This window comes from Pelodiscus sinensis, chromosome 1 (assembly GCF_052426305.1).
Source record: "Pelodiscus sinensis isolate ZL-2025 chromosome 1, ASM5242630v1, whole genome shotgun sequence".
NCBI lineage: Eukaryota > Metazoa > Chordata > Testudines > Trionychidae > Pelodiscus > Pelodiscus sinensis.
In genome coordinates, this window is record NC_143052.1 from 228,548,777 (window position 1) to 228,561,319 (window position 12,543).

The 12,543-nt window shown below is 43.3% G+C and overlaps 1 long non-coding RNA gene across 1 annotated transcript; it reads right to left on the reverse strand.

Annotated features, from left to right (window-relative positions):
• Positions 1-220: 220 nt before the first annotated feature.
• Positions 221-11,241, reverse strand: LOC142824204 (uncharacterized). Its single transcript, XR_012899148.1, has 3 exons — positions 10,990-11,241; positions 8,501-8,548; positions 221-615 (listed from the first exon to the last, which is right to left on the reverse strand). It is a non-coding gene; the product is annotated as an uncharacterized LOC142824204 (long non-coding RNA).
• Between the last annotated feature and the right edge of the window lie 1,302 nt (positions 11,242-12,543).

Sequence of the window (12,543 nt, forward strand, 5' to 3'; positions counted from 1 at the left end):
ATAAAGCCGGCTCCGCCATTTTTAAAAGCCGGCTAGTGCGAACCCCGTTCTGCGCGGCTACACGCGGCACGGGCTAGATAGTTCGAACTACGTAGCCATTCCGATCTATCTGTACACCTCGTTCCACAGATAGATCGGATAGATCGGAATGGCTACATAGTTCGAACTATCTAGTCCGTGGCGCGTGTAGCCGCGCGGCACGGGGTTCGCACTAGCCGGCTTTTAAAAATGGCGGAGCCGGCTTTATTCTAATGAAGCCCGGGAAATTCAAATCCCGGGCTTCATTAGCACGTTCGGTATGCATACATTACCCCGCTAGTTCGAACTAGCGGGGTAGTGTATACATACCCTGGGAGATGAGATAACACTGTCTACATCAGGGTTTAGGGGGCATAACTAAATTGCTCAGGGGTGTGGGGTTTTCATTCCATTAGCTATACCCATGTAAGTTTGTAGTGTAGGCCTTGCCTTAGAATAGGTTAGCACTAGAACAGTTATGTAGGAAGGACAAGGAACAGGTTAAATAAACAATACTGATGATCTGAATATGCTTTGTCCTGCAGGCAGATGGACAAGTTGGTCTCTTGAATCCCTTCCAGCTCAACATTTCTGATCCTATAATTAGGGCAATGAATAGAGAAGTCACTGAGCAGTTACATACTACAGCAGAGCAAATCAAATAATCACATCTGTGGACTTCCTTTATACAGAAAAAAAAAATTCCCCTACCCGGGGCTTTCCTTTCCTAGTGCTGAAATCCATTTTCAAGTGGAAAACCCCAATGTATGAAAACAAAGAAATCAAACAAACAATTGAAAACTTGACTGTCCCATCTTCTGGAAGATTCTTCTCAATCTGTTTAGGTTGCACCAAGACTCTCTTTCTGGTGCAAGAAGGCAGAATTTATATAGCCCCTTCTCTGACATACCGTATCTCAATTGAGGATTCCTACAAGTGCTAGGAAACTATATTTCTCAATAATTTCTCCTCACTAAGGGAAGAAGGAGTCCAGACCACTTTACTCTGGGAATTTTAGTCTTAGGACTTCATTAGGTTGGGTTTCTCTCCAAAATGGCATACAGCCGCTTCAAGATATCATTTTCTCTCTTAGGAATTGTTGCCTACTCCACAGGTGTGTCTTTTCCAAAAATGCCTAGAGCAGCCTAAGAATGTTGTGACACATATCTAATTTCCAGCTCAAACTGAAGATAACTACTAGGGTTTGCCAGATGGTTTAATTAAAAATTCCAAACACACACACACCCAAAAAAGGGGAGAAGGAATTTTGTTGAGAAAAAAAAGGAGACCAAAGTTTTTAAGCAAAAAAAAAAAAAAAAAGGACACTGAGAGTTAAAACAGCATGGCCCCTTTAAGAAAAGCCTTTGAAGCTTTTTGCCAGTGGCCATCTTGTTTTCCTGATTGAGTCAGAACACAGCTTCCTTGCAGGACCAGGTAAGTGGGAGCGCTGGGAGGCTCGGTGGGAGGAGCCCGGGGGGGGGGGGGGAGGGTGGAAGGCCCAGGGCTGGGCCTGGTAGCTTAGCATGTATAGGATTGCCAGGTGTCCAGTATTTTCGTCTCCTGGCAGGGGAAAAAATCAGAAAATATTGGACATTTTAGCTGTCCGGTATTTTCTGATTTTTTTTACTGGACAGGAGGCGAAAATACCGGTCTGTCTGGGTCAATACCAGACACCTGGCAGCCCTAATAACTACAACTGAGGCCAGACCTCTCTCATCAGGTTTCGTGTAATGATTTATTTTTAAATAGAGTAACTTAGGGACTCCTTTAGGTGTTGCATCACAAGGACACCCCTGTTCGATCTGTTCGATGTAAACGTGACCATAGGTGGGGAGGGGCTGACTGTTTTTGTTTTTAATTGGAGTTAAGAATTCTAAAACTATCACAGCTCCTTTTTGTTGACCACTGGCTTCTTATAGGAATGGCTAATTGAATGTCTTGCTCTAGTATGTATTAGACAGAAGAGAGGTGGGACAGAGCTTCAAATGGATAGCTTGTATCAAAGGGTTGTAGCAGCAGACATTTATTGGATCAGACCGAGGCTGACCTTTTATTGGCAGAAAAATAAAAACACATACTAAAAGAATCAGTGACATTCTTACAATTCTGTGCTGCAACAGCTGACCTTCTTGGAGAAAAAGGCTAGCTACTGAGGTTGAAAATTTGGGGAAGGATGGTAGTGAATAATTTTTAAGAAACAGCATTGTGTAATATTTTGACCATCTGTAGCATATACATGCTCCGGGAGGTAGTTCAACAGTAATCTACAGAGTAAGCAAGTATGTTTTGAGGCCATATTGGATTCTTTCTAGAGACACATAATTGGAGACAAGGGAGCTCCACAGCTTGCTGTCCCACCCAGTATTTAGCATGGGGAACATGCCCAGGGACCTTAAAGCACCAGTGAGTACAATGGAGAATTCAGACAAGCTGGAGCCTATCAGTGACCTTTGTTCCTGTCTCACCTCCATCTGACTGGACTCAGACTGGGTTTTACATTCCACACCAATTCTCATGAAAGCCAATGAAAAGACTCCTGTCACAGCTCAATTCCCCAACCTGACACTATACGTGCAGAGATGGGGAGCCGGCTAACTGAATAAACTCTACAAAACCTTGTCTGTGATTCCCAGAAACAAATTTATTCAATCTGTCCCCCTCTGAGATTCAAAAACAAACAAACAAACAAACAAACAAACAAACAAACAAACAAAAAACCCAAGACTGGCTCCTTGCTGCCACCACTCAAGTGATTTTAAAATATCAGGAAAGAGATCACTTAGGAATCTCCTCCCTAAGGTAAAGCTCTCCCCCCTGCCTCAACCTCTGTTTTGCTTGGCGTTGGGAAAACAGAGGGAAACCACAGACAACAGTAGGCTCTGCCCTTGTGATGAAGCACTTAATCCTAAGGACACAACAATCAACCAATAACAATTAATTAGAATAAAAATAAAACACTTTTATTATTAAAACAAAACTATTGTTGCAAGCATAATAAATTGGCTAGGTGGTAAATTGCCACAATTTGATATATATACTCAGGGAAAATCCCTGGGCTGTAATCCTTAGTGACAAAAGAGAAAAACAATTAGGCAGCTCAGACATGATTTCTAAATCCCTAAACAAGGAAAACAATAAACCCTGATAGACTATCCCCTACTTGTACATTTCAAGAAGTACATTCTTGGAGAGAGAAAGTGTCTCCCATCTTCCTCAATAGCTGGGAGAAACTGCTCTGATCTGAAACAAAGGAGAGTGAGAGAGAGAGAGAGAGAACCCCCCTCCCGCCCTTTTCCAGTTTGAAATTCCTACCTGCCTTGTTATTGGCTGATTGCCTGGCCCCGCCCCCCCCCCCCCCCGCCAGCCAACACCTTTGCTAGGTATCTGAGTTAACCCTTTAGTCACCAGGTGCTGCTCAGGACTCCTCATCATGACAACTCCCAATGGCTTAAAGCAGAGTTTGATCAGGTCCATGGAGCCCAATCCTTCTCCAAGTGAAATCAGTGGGAATTTTGTTATTGACTTTAATGGGAATTGGGTTGAGCTGTAGAATCCCCTTTTTTTACTCACGCCTCTCCTGCACAGTCACTTTGTGATTATTTAAAGAAACTCATTCTTGTAGGCCTTGGGACTAGAGAGGGATGGCTGGAGCAAGGGAAAGCCCACATCTGAATGCATAAAGGTATGTTTTTGCTGAACAACCAGCAGTGTGTAGGAGAAAAATGGTTCCTGATTTAGGTATCTACATCACTACCTTGTGAAAAATCAAGTTGTCATGTCTGGAGTGGGAAATGTATTTGTATTTGGTTATTATATGAATATTTTATTTTTCTTTCTACCATCTCAGCATCTGATTGCATTACATGTGCTAAATTACATGGCCCAGAGAAGACAGCATAAATAGCACCACTCCTTGTACTTCCCCAATGAAGAGAAAAACATCCCCAGGGATGATCCAAAGTTAAGCGATTGGCTAAAAAGATCTTCCTGGACCCCAGCCTTTGATGCCACCTAGGGAGGCCGATTCCCCACCATGGACGCTTCATGAAAAGTGTCCTTCCCTTGGTCTCCAAGAGTTCTAGGAAAAACGGGATGCATCAGCCATCACAGGATGTCTGCAGATAAACAATCTCTCCTAAGGGATGTCTATCCTGCAGCCATGGAATGTGATTGTAACTCATGTAGGCACATCCAAGAGAGCTTAATCTAGCTCACTCAGGTATCAAAACAGCTAGCCTGCAGCACTGAGTGAGTCTTACAATAAATGAGGTAGCCAGCCTGCACTGAGCTTCACACTGCTATGGTGCCATTCCTTCAGTACTCTAGCTATGTCTGCATGAACTGCAGACACACCCTGTGATTTCATTATAGACCCACTCTTAACTAGTCAGGCCTGAGACTTCATAGATCAATAGTTACTGGGAACAGAGAAACCATGAAGTATGCAGAGCATCAGTAACACCAACCCTTAATTTTTCCTCCATGGATCTTTAAGTGCTTTACAAAAGAGGTGAGGATAGTTGTTTCCTTTTTTACAGATAGGGAAGTTGGCACACAGAGGCTCCGTCTAAACTACACCCCTCTGTCAGCAGAGAGATGTAAATTAGATGTATCAAAAGTGCAAATGGAACCGGGCTTTAAATATCCTGTGCTTCATTTGCATAATGGCGGTCGCCACTTTTTTCCAAAATGAGGCTTTTCAGAAAAACCCAGCAGTTTAGAAGGATCAAAAAGTGGATCAAAAAGAAGAGTACAGGATCTTTCGAAATGGGGCATTTCTGTCAAAAATGCCCCTTCTAAACTTTTTTTCCCGAAAAGCCCCGTTTCAAAAAAAGAGGGGGCTGCCATTATGCAAATGAAGTGTGGGATATTTAAATCCTGTCTTCATTTGCACTTTCGATACATCTAATTTACATCCTTCTGCCGACAGAGAGGTGTAGTTTAGACATGGCAAGAGAGATTAAGTAGTTTGGCTGAGCTCACCCAGGAGGCCCGTAGGGGTGTATCTACACAGCAAAGTTATTTTGGAATAATGGCCGTGTCTACATGTGAGTGTCTACACAGCAATTCTGTTATTTTGAAATAATTTTGAAATAACGGACATTATTCCAATTTCTGTAAACCTAATTCTATGAAGAATAATGCCTATTCTGAAATAGCTATTTCGAAATAAGGCATGTGTAGATGCTCCACTTCTGCTATTTCGAAATAGCTCGTCACTAGGACCATTCTAAGTTATTCTTCCTGGGGCTCTAAACGGAGGTAGCACGTCTACATTAGGGAAGCCTGCCTCAGACTAATTTTGAAGCTTCCCTACAGTATAGACGTGCTATTTTGAAATAAGCTATTTCAGAATTACTATTCCAGAATAGTTAATTCCAATATAACTGCGCAGTGTAGACATAGCCTAGCAGAGCTGCAAATAGAGTCCAGCTTTTCTGAATCTCACTCAAAGTGCCCTCTGCTTTAGGCCACACTATAATATCAGCTCACTCACCCAATTCACTAGGAAGGTGGATTGCTGCCTTCCTCTCTGAACTTTCTTTAAGGCTACCCCAATCTGAACAATTTCCAGCAGTCCAACCTAGGATTGTGGTGTGGTATCCACCTTGCTGAATTCATACTAAGAATTTACTAAATGCTATCAGTTCAATGGCAGCCAGAAACTCCTTTTCTATGGAAGGCTGATAATGTATGCATTGCAGCTTAGTTGTGTGTTTATTGTGTTAAAAAACCAGAATTAATATGTCTCAGAAAAGTTTTGAAAATTAAGTTGAGGATCCAAATTCAGCATGTTGTTGAGATAAGCACAGATAATTTTCTCCTAAAATCCATGCTGTGGTCAGTTTCTGTAAATCAGTTTCAAATATGTAGGCTGAAATATAGTTTCTACTGCTAAATCACTCCAGTGAGTAATCAGTATCCACTTCCTCTCCTACCTTTCCCTCATTGTTGTCTTTAGAGTTGGACATACCGGATGAGCTGTCTCACAGCAGTGAAACATTTCATTTTTGACTGTCTGGAACTTTGTAACTTCATTTTCATTTCAATAACATTTTAACGATGTGATTTTTCCCATCTTACCGTGCTTTTCTTTGAAGCAAAACAAAGAAAGATACTACTTCTTGCACAAATTTATGGTAGGAAAAGAAATTGATCTGGGAGAAAATGTAATGTCAGAAAAGTCACACCTGGTTTCTTTTCTCATAGTACAAATTATGTGAACTGGAGCTTTGCAATACTTTGAGTATGTCTACACTACAAACATTATAGTGGTAGAGCTGCAGTTATGTAACTATAGTGCAGACTCTTGTTCCAGTGAGAGAAAGGGGTTTTTCATTCCTGGAATGAATCTGTCCCCTTGGGTATGTCTACACTACAAAGTTAATTCGAACTAACAGACGTTAGTTTGAATTAACTTTGATAGGCGCTATACTAGCGCTCCGCTAGTTCGAACTTAATTCAAACTAGCGGAGCGCTTAATTCGAACTAGGTAAACCTCATTTTACGAGGACTAACGCCTAGTTCGAATTAGCTAGTTCGAATTAAGGGCTGTGTAGACCCTTAATTCAAACTAGTGGGAGGCTAGCCCTCCCTAGCTTTCCCTGGTGGCCACTCTGGGCACCACCAGGGAAACTCGTATGCCCCCCTCCTGGCCCCGGAGCCCTTAAAGGGGCACGGGCTAGCTACAGTGCAAGCCTGCTAGCACCCAGCCAGCAGACCCTGCACCTGGCACGGCTCGAGCCGGCCACCCGCTGCCACCCAGCCCTCCGCCTCTTCCCGGGACCAGGCTGGCGGCTCCCAGGAGCCTGCCCGGGTCCACAAGAGGCGGGCGCCCTCCTGGTCTAGTGCGGAGATCGTGGACCTCATCCACGACCTCCGCACTAGGCACAGGAAAGTGGCCATCTAGGGCAGGAGAGCTGCCAGCCTGGCCACCCAGGAGCAGGTGTGCATGAAAATCAAGGTGGTCCACTGAGACCCCCGACCCTGATCCCTGAGCTTAGAATGGCCATACTGGGTCAGACCAAAGGTCCATCTAGCCCAGTAGCCTGTCTGTCAACAGCAGCCAACACTAGGGACCCTGGAGAGGATGGACCGAAGACAATGACCAAGCCATTTGTCTCGTGCCATCCATCTCCAGCCTTCCACAAACAGAGGCCAGGGACACCATTCCTACGTCCTGGCTAATAGCACTCCATGGACCCAACCTCCATGACTTTATCTCACTTCTCTTTAAACTCTGTTATAGTTGTAGCGTTCACATTCTCCTGCAGCAAGGAGTTCCACAGGTTGACCATTTGCTTTGTGAAGAAGAACTTTCTGTTATTAGTTTGAAGCCTGCTACCCATTCATTTCATTTGGTGTCCTCTAGTCCTTCTATTATGGGAACTAATGAAGAACTTTTCTTTATGCACCCTCTCCACACCACTCATGCTTTTATAGACCTCTATCATATCCCCCCTCAGTCTCATCTTTTCTAAGCTGAGAAGTCCCAGTCTCTTTAGCCTTTCTTTATATGGGACCTGTTCCAAACCCCTGATATTGTACTTGCCCTCCCCTCTCCCACCCTCTCTCTTCCCCTCTCCCACCTCCTTTTCCCAGTCTCCCCGAGTTTTGTTCAATAAAGAGAGTTTCTATTTTTGAAGACATGTCCTTTATTTTGTACATCAGGAAGGTGGGCTAGAGAGGGGTAAGTGGAAGGAGGTGAGGGAGGAATGAGGTACGAGCTCCCGATGGGGGAGGACTGGGGTGGCTCTGCGGGCTTCTCGGGGTGGAAGCTCTCCTGAAGCCTCTTGATTGCCCCCCCCCCTCCAGATGGCAGCCTGCGGCAAGTGCAGCCGGGCTGATGGCCGAGTGCTGTGATGTGCCGAGTGTGGGCATTCAGGGCACTCCAAGCCAGGACTGCTTTGCTGTCCCTCATCAAGTTAGACAAGCGAGTGGGGAACCCCTGAGAACTGTCTGTCCAGGGTGGGGGTCGGGTCCCTTTAAGTACAGCCCTCGGCTAGCCTGAGACATCAGCTCCATGCTCTAAGTCCTAATCTGATGCCCTGCTGGCACTGCTTCCAGCCATCCTTAACCTCGGTTCAGGGTCCACTCAATGTGGACATTCTAGTTCAAATTAACAAAACGCTAATTCAAACTAGTTTTTAGGTCTAGATGCACTAGTTCGAATTATCTTAGTTCGAATTAACTAATTCAAATTTAGTTAGTTCAAATTAGTGCTGTAGTGTAGACATACTCCTTGAGAGGTGATAGCTCATCTGGAACTTAGATCGCTTTAACTACATTTCTCTGGGTGGGAATTTTTCACACCCCTGAACATTATAGTTAGGTTGACTTAAGTTGTAGGTGTAGTGCGGGCGTTAGTTTCCTACCATTCTTCATTGAATTACAACATGTGAGCTGCACAGTACCAGTAAATGTCTTATTAGCTCATTGGGTATCATTAGTTACACAAGTCCTGGACCACCAAGGTACTTACATGTCAACTCCAATCACATGAGTAGTTCCAATGAAGTATCTTGCTGACCTGATATATTAAGATGGAAGACAGAACAGTGCTAAATTACTTAGATTTAAGCATTGCTGGAACATTTTCAGTTCGTGAACTCCCAGCCAAACATAAGTTTCATTTCTTTTTTCTCTTATCTAAAAATATTTGAAGAAAAAGAAACCCACTGAGAGAAAAACAGTCATGGAGAGTCAGCAATGATAACATTGAGCAATAGCAGAGCAGAAAACAGAAAGGAAAGTAATACAAACATTCATATATAGTTTTTAATTCAATGTACAATTCATGTTTTGTGATGCACTGAAAAATGTACAACAATCATAGGATACATTTTACTTTTCACTCCTTTTTTCTTGGCCCAGCTTTCAGGCTAGCAGAGTCCATGGAAATGCATGTAATCTGGATTAGAAGCAGTCAGTCTGCATCTAGACAGGGTAAAGTTGTTTGCACCTTTTGGCTGTGTCTAGACTGCATCCCTTTTCCGTAAAAGGGATGCAAATTAGACACATCGCAATTGCAAATGAAGCGGGGATTTAAATCTCCCCCGCTTCATTAGCATAAAAATGGCTGCCGCTTTTTTCCGGCTCGGAGTTTTGCCGGAAAAAAGCACCAGTTTAGACGCGGATCTTTAAAATGAGGGATAAGGGATCTTTCGGAAAAGGCTTTATTTTCCGAAAGATCCGCGTCTAGACTGGCGCTTTTTTCCAGCAAAGCTCCAAGCCGGAAAAAAGCGGCAGCCATTTTTATGCTAATGAAGTTGGGGAGATTTAAATCCCAGCTCCATTTGCAATTGCGATATGTCTAATTTGCATCCCTTTTACGGAAAAGGGTTGCAGTCTAGACACAGCCTTTCTGTTTTAAAGAGCAGCCTGCTTAGTTGTTCTCAGTTTTTGTATTCTTGTATGTTGTGATTCTAAGAAATAAAGTAGTGTTAAGTTGCAAATTTCAAGCAAAAGTATTTGATGCTTTTAGCAATCTTCTCCATTTGTGTGCTATGAAAATAACCTACAAAATCGTTCATTTTATTAATAAATAAAAATTGATAAGAACACTTTCCCATGTGCCTAATAGAGAACTGAAATTCTATTTAAACTTACATTGTTAGTACTTGATCTATGATTATGGACCATATTCTCTTTTAAACACATGTAGCTCCATTGAACTAAATAAGGCTGCACAAGTGTAATGTAATTTACATTTATGATTCTGTTCCACTGAATATAATTGCTAAAAGATGAATACTGGAAAGAGATCATTTTGGAGTGTCGGGACAAACGCGTCCTAAGTCCATGGCATGAACTGGAAAAAACAAAACAAAACCAAAAAAAAAAATCCTCTTTAGTGAAGCAAGTGGAATCACAGTGACATGAGAAAAAGAGCACAACATCCACCTCGAATCCATACATTTAATTGTACTCTGTACAGTTAGCTCAAAGTAATTGTTTTCTAATTTGATACTATGGTAAATTATGAAATCATATAAATTACAATGGGGGTGTTATCCTTGGGTGGGCTAGACTTTACTGTCCTCTTCCAGTGTCTGAAAGAAACCCCCATTTCCACAGCAGTACTGGAAATCCAGAGTTCAGTCTGTAAGGAATTTCAGTGAGGATTGCCCAGTGTCAGCCTCCCTACATTCAAGTTCCAAAAGAAACTAAAGAAACTAATTTAATTAAATAACTATAAAATCTTATGAAGAAACAAATAATCTAATTCTTACACAGAACACAGATATTTTATAACCCACAGATAATCTCCATAGTTACAGTAAACATAAGTAAAGAGAAAACTAAAAGTGAAATTTGAACAGTTCAGTCCACACAAACACAGTAAGAAAAGAGATCCCAAAAGCTTAGATTTAGTTCACCAAAGTCTCAGTTCCTGCCTCTGATCATCAACTCTGCGCCATATGCTAAGTCTGAATTCTCTCTCCACTTGCTTGTAGGGAATCTTCAGTTGCAGTCCAGGCAGACTCATAGACTCATAGACGTTAAGTTCAGAAGGGACCATTATGATCATCTAGTCGGACCCCCTGCACAGTGCAGGCCACAGAATTTCACCCACCCCTCCTAAAATAATCCTCTCACCTATAGCAGACTCTTCCTCTGCTATGATCACTGCTAGGCAGCCAGCTCACTGATTAACTAGTCAGTTAGCTCACAAGTGACCAAACAGACTTAAAGAAACCCCGCTACAAAAAAACAACAAAAAAACCCCAAAACAACAACAACAACAAAAACTGAGAATAACAAAATAGATGTGACTCTCTCCCCATTGCTACATTTACAGAAGAGCTGAAGGATCACACTGACTAAGAAAGTGAACTAGAACAGTTTGACTAAAATCTAAACAACATTTAAAGCAGATAATTAACACAGAAGTTATTTTCCCTCCCAGGTTCTCCTAGATCTAAGTAGCATTGCCCATGAGCCCTGGTAGAGGGTTAACAACTTCACTACCTGCTGCAAAGTGCTGCAGAGTGAGGAACAGCAGCCTGTTTTCAGCTCCTGGATCAGCTTCTCCCAGCTCACACAAGACCCTTAGAAAAGCATCTGCCCTGCCAGCTTGCTCATGAAGTCTGCCCTCAAAAGACTGGACCCAACTCCAGAAGCTTCTGGGTGGAGTGCTGAATCTGTCCAGCAACAGTAACACTTAACTCACTCCTACTTCCCTCACAGTCCCCTGTATCATTCGTTACACACCTACTAATGTCTTCAGCAAATGAAGAAGGGGTACTTCAGACAACAACCTCCTTCTCTGCACAGTCCAGAGTCATCCTCAGAGAAGATCCAGCATGTGTACTGAATGAGGCAGGGTCCTGTGAAAAAAGACGATGTGATCGTGTAATTAAACACTGTCCTAAAGTATGTATTCCAGGGATTGAAAGTACATCAGAAGTGCATAGGCAACCTTAATTCTGGCATTTCCTATCTTTTCAGTACTTGACTTGCAACCTTATCATTCTTTAATGCAGTTTTAAAATAAACTCGCCTAAGTTTTCACAATAAATAAATAAATAATAATAAATAATCCTCATGTGGCACTATCGGCACCTCTGACATGGTTCCTCATGAATCTTCAGATCTGCAGCACAGTTCTCTACCACATCAGCTAATGGACTTAAAAGCAAGAGGAGATTTTATTTGTGTATGTGGCCCTGTCACTAAAGGGGGATGGAGATACTACTTCGCCAACCATTTTCACAGCTGTTTACCAGATAACACAGGAAAATTGACACCAGGTGACAATAGGTTGGGTACAGGTTGGACATCCCTGGTCTGGTACCATTGGGACCTGACCGGTCCTGAAGGAAGGAGTTTGCCAAACCAAGGGTTGTCGGCTCCCCTGCTTACAGATTCTGGACTCTCCCAGGATCTCTCAGTATATATCACCAGGCTTCCCCGTCCTTGGGCCACCAGGCTCCCAGCTCCCCGACCAGCCCTGAGTCTGCTGGGGCTCTGCTGCCCAAGGCTGCCAGACTCTGCTGCCCTTGGGCCACCAGGGCCACAAGAACTAGAGGACACCAAATGAAATTAATGGGTAGCAGGTTTAAAACTAATAAAAGGAAGTTCTTCTTCACACAGCGTGTAGTCAACCTGTGGAACTCCTTGCCAGAGGAGGCGGTGAAGGCTAGGACTATAATAGAGTTTAAAGAGAAGCTGGATAAATTCATGGAGGTTAGGTCCATAAAAGGCTATTAGCCAGGGGATAAAATGGTGTCCTTGGCCTCTGTTTGTCAGAGGCTGGAGAGGGATGGCAGGAGACAAATCGCTTGATCATTGTCTTCGGTCAACCCTCTCTGGGGTACCTGGTGCTGGCCACTGTCGGTAGACAGGATACTGGGCTAGATGGACCTTTGGTCTGACCCAGTATGGCCGTTCTTATGTTCTTATGTTATGTTTATGTTCTTTGCTGCCCCAGGGCCACTGGGGTCCCACTGTTCTGGACCACTGGGGCTCCGCTCCTCAGATCCATGGCCAGCTGTGGAGCAACTGGCACTCCGCAGTCCTGAC